Raw genomic sequence first — 5,211 nt, 5'->3', positions numbered from 1 at the left:
GCTGCTTTCAATGTGTTATCCCAGAGTGTCAGCAGCAGCATCACCGCCGGCAGCAACAGGGAAAAGCAGCTCCAGTGAGAGAGAGGATAGATGAGAATCTGAGAACAACAGACTGGAATGTTAGAGCAATGGGTCAGAATCTCAGAACAATAGATTGGAATGTTTTAACAATGGGTCCGAATCTCAGAACAATAGATTATAATGTTACAACAATGGGTCAGAATCTCAGAACAATAGATTGGAATGTCACAACAATGGGTCAGAATCTCAGAACAATAGATTGGAATGTTGCAACAATGGGCAGGAGTTTATCCTTTTGGTTTGGCTATGTTACTGCGGGTTATTCTTGGATGACATTAGCGGATCGGATCTATTAAGTACTGAAGATGACTCAATGCATTTATTATCCCATCCTCGCTGCTATTGGTGTCCTTGGTAAGTCTCTCTGTCCAGCTATTACTTCTATGCTTAACTGTTTTACTGTTCTTAACAACGAACATCTCCATAATATCGTCCTCCATGTAAGCCCATTTGCTGCATAAACTCTGGTCTGTGCCTTTGTCAAATCTACTATACCAATGCTGTCCTGGTTACCATCCCTGTTACAAACTGCCATAAACAACAGTCTATCCAAAACTCTGCTATCCATATCCAAACTCGCACAAAGTCTCATTTACCCAACATCCCTGTACTCAGTGACCTACATTGGTTTCTGTAGAACAAAGTATACTGGAAGAAATAAATGGGGTGTGTAAGAAAGGTACCACAATAATCATGGGTGACATTAATCTACATTTAGATTGGGCAAATCAGATTGGCAAAGGTAGCCTGGAAAATTAGTTCATAGAGTTTATTCGTGAAAATTCCTCAGAGCAACACGTTCTAGAGCCAACCGGGAGCAGGCTGTTCTAGAACTGGTAATGTGCAGTGAGACAGTATTAATCAAGAACCTCATGGTAAAGGATCTTCCAGGCGACATTGATCATAACATGATAGAATTTCAACGTTCAGATTGAAGGGAAAACTGTGGTCTAAGATTGTGTTTCTTTACCCAAATTAAGGTAAGTATAAGGATATGAAGGCATATTCAACTAAAGTAAACTGGGAAACTAGAGTAAAAGTTAGAACAGTACAGATGCAGTGGCTGACTTTTAAGGAGATGCTTAAAAACTATCAGCAAAGATTTATCTCAGTGAGAAAGAAAGCCTCTTGGAGAAGGTTGCATCATACGTGGTTAAATAGGGAAGTTAAAGGATAATATTAAATTGAAAGAAACACTGTACAATTCTGCAAATATTAGTGGTAGGTGAGAAGATTGGACAGATTTTAAGAACCAGCAACGAATGACAAAAGAAAATAAGAGTGTAAAATTATAGTGTGGGCGAAAGCTCCCGAGCAATATAAACAGAGAGTAAGAGTTTCGACAAGTATTTAAAAAGGAAAAGAGTAACTAAAGTTAGTGTTAGTCTTCTAGAGAGTGAGTTTGGGGAATTATTCATAAGAAACAAGGACATGGAGGAGGGGTTGAACAGATATTTTGTGTCTGTTTTCACTTTAGAAAACTTAGAAAACCTTCCAAAGATGCTAAATCAAGAGGCAAAAAGGGAGATAGGAACTTCAAATAATCACCCTCACCAGGGAAAAGGTACTGGGAAAGCTCTTGCACCTAAAGTCTGACAGGACCCGCCATCCTTGGTGAACTGAAATTGTTAAAGATCGTATTAAACTTAAAGAAAAAGCATATAATTATGCAAAAATCAGTGGCAGATCAGAAGATTGGGCAGATTAGGAACAGCAGCAAAGAACAGTTAAAGATTAATAAGGAGGTAAAAATTAGAATACGAGAGAAAACAGGCAAGAAATAAAAAAGACAGACAGTAAGAGGTTCCAAATATTTAAAGCAGAGTTAACAACGTGAGCGTTGGTCCGATAGAATGTGAGTCTGGGGAATTAATAATGAATAATAAGGAGATAACAGGTGAATTGAACATGAATTTTGCTTCAGTCTTCACTATAGAGAATACAAGTAACATCCCAGTATTAGCAGAAAGCCAGGAAATGGAAGGGAGGGAGGAACTCAAGAAAATTCCAATAACCAGGGAAGTGGTACTGAGCAAGTAGATGGAGCTGCGGGCTGACAAGTTCCCAGGTCCTGATGGGCTTCATTCTAGGGTGTTAAAAGATAGTGCCTAGTGAGATAGTTGATGCATTAGTTTTAATTTTCCAAAATTCTCTAGATTCGGGGAAGGTTCTGTTAGATTGGAAAATAGTGAATGTAACTCCTTTATTCAAAAAGTAAGGGAGACAGAAAGCAGGAAACTACAGGCCAGTTAGTTTAACATCTGTCTTCGGTAAAATGTTAGAAGCTATTATTAAAGATGATGTAGCAGGGCATTTAAAAAGGTCAAGGTAATCCGGCAGAATCAACATGAGTTTGTGAAAGGAAAATCATGTTTAAACAATTTATTGCAGTTCTTTGAAGAAGTAACATGTGCTGTGGATAAAGGGGAACTGATGGATGTAATGTACTTAGATTTTCAGAAGGCCATTAATAAGGTGCCACGTCAAAGGTTATTGCGCAAAATAAAAGCTCATGCTGTAGGGGTAAAATATTGGCATGGATAGAGGATTGACTAGCAAACAGGAAACGGAGAGTAGGCATAAATGGGCCATTTTCTGCTTGGCAAGATGTGACGAGTGGTCGGCCATAGTAATATGTGCTGGGGTCTCAACTTTTTACAATTTATATAAATGACTTGGATGAAGGGACTGAAGGTATGGTTGCTAAATTTGCTGATGACACAACGATAGGTAGGAAAGTAACTTGTGAATAAGACATAAGGAGGCTGCAAAGGGATATAGATCGGTTAAGTAAGTGGGAAAAGATCTGATAAATGGAGTATAATGTGGGAAAATGTGAAATTGTCCGTTTTGGCAGGTAGAAAAGAAGCATATTTCTATCGTGAGAGATTGCAGAGCTCTGAGATGCAGAGCGATCAGGGTGTCCTAGTGCATGACGAACAAAAGGTTATTATGCAGTTTCAGCAAGTAATTAGGAAAGCTAATAGAATGATATCATTTATTGGAATGGGAATTGAACATAAAAGTAGGGAGGTTATGCTACAGTTATACAGGACATTGGTGAGACAATATATGTAGTACTGTGTAAAGTATTGGTTTCCTTATTTAAGGAAGGATGTAAATGTATTGGAAGCATTCAGAGAAGGTTGTCCAGACCAATTCCTTGAATGGGCAGGTTGTCTTATGAGAAAAGGTCGGAAAGGCTAGGCTTGTATCCACTGGAGTTTAGAAGAGCAAGAGACGACTTGATTGAAACATATATGATACTGAGGGTTCTTGACAGGGTGGATGTGGAAAGGATGTTTCCCCTTGTGGGAGAATCCAGAACTAGGGGTCACTGTTGAAAAGTAAGGGGTCGCCCATTTAAGACAGAAATGAGGAGAACTTTTTTTTTCAGTGGGTCGTGAGTCTTTGAAACTCTTTTCCTCAAAAGGCAGTGGAAACAGAGACTTTGAATATTTTTAAAGCAGATGTAGATAGATTCTTGATAGGCAAGTGGGAGATTGGTTATTGGGGGAAGGCGGGAATGCGGATTGAGGTTACAATCAGTTCAGCCATGAAGTTATTGAATGGCGGAGCAGGCTCGAGGGGCCAAGTGGCTTACTCCTGCTCCTAATTCGTATGTTTGTATGCTCTTATGACAAGTCCCCAGGATCAGATGGCCTGCATCCAAGGGCCTTAAAGTATGTGGCTGCAGAGATAGTGGAGGCATTGATTATAATCTTCCAAAATTCCTTAGATTCTGGATGGATCCCAGCGGATTGGAAAATAGAAAATGTAACACATTTATTCAACAAAGGAGGGAGACAGAAAACAGGAACCTATAGGGCAGTTAGCCTAATATTTGTCAGAGGGAGTTGCTGGAATCCATGAATAAGGAGGTTATAACAGCATACCTAGAAAATCATTATGGGACCAGACAGAATCAACATGGTTTTGTGAAAGGGAAATCATATGTAAATTATTTATTAGAGCTCTTTGAGGAAGTTACAAGCAAGGTGGATAAAGGGGCACCTGTAGATGTGGTGTACTTGGATTTCCAAAAGGCACATATAGGGGGTTACATATTGGCATGGATAAAGGATCGGATAGCTAAAAGGAAACAGAGACTAGGGATAAATGGGTCTTTTTTGCGTGGGAAATCAGTAACTACAGGAAACAGTGCTGGGGCATCAACTATTTACAATCCATATCAATGACCTGGGTGCAGGGACAGGATGTGTGGTAGCTAAATGTGCCGATGACAGCAAGATGGGAAGGAAAATAAGTCGTCAAGAGGAGGCAAAGAGTTTACAAAGGCATATAAATAGGTTAAGTGAGATTGGCAAAAATTTGGCAGATGGGGTATAATGTGATAAAATGTGACCGTGTCTACTTTGGCAGGAAGACTAGAAAAGCAATATACTATTTAAATGTAGAGAGAATGCAGAACTCGGTGGTACAGAGGGATCTGAGTGTCCTGGTACATGAATCAGAAAGAGTTAGTATACATGGACAGCAAGTGATTGGGAAGGCAAATGGAATGTTAGTGTTTATTGCAAAGGGAATCATGTATTAAAGTGGGGACGTTTTACTGCGGCTGTGCAGGGCTTTAGTGAGAACTCATCAGGTGTACTGTGTACAGTTTTGGTCTTCTTATTTGATAAACATGATACAATTGCGTTACAAGCCGGTAAGCCAAAGTTCACTTGATTCATTTAGCGATTGAAGGGTTTATTTTAAGAAAAAAGGTTGAACAGGTTGTGCTATTGGATTATGAAAGAATAAGAGGTGATCTGAGTGAAACATGGAATAGCCTGAGCGGACTTGATAGTGGACTTGTTTCCTCTTGTGGAGGAGACTAGAACTATGGGATACAGTACAACAATAAGAGTTCAGCCATATTAAGCCATGATCTTATCGAACGCTGGAGCAGGCTCAAAGGGCCGAATGGCCTACTCGTGCTCCTGAGTCCCATGTTCCTATGTCCAGTAACACCTCAATTTGAATATTCTCACTCGTATGATCAAATCCCTCATGTCCTCACCCCTCTGAGTATCTCAATCCCCTGTCCATTTCCAATATTCCTGAAATAAAAGCAAAATACTGCGGATGCTGGAAATCTGAAACAAAAACAAGAAATGCTGGATT

This window comes from Heterodontus francisci, chromosome 28, assembly GCF_036365525.1.
Source record: "Heterodontus francisci isolate sHetFra1 chromosome 28, sHetFra1.hap1, whole genome shotgun sequence".
NCBI lineage: Eukaryota > Metazoa > Chordata > Chondrichthyes > Heterodontiformes > Heterodontidae > Heterodontus > Heterodontus francisci.
This window is presented reverse-complemented; position numbering follows the sequence as displayed.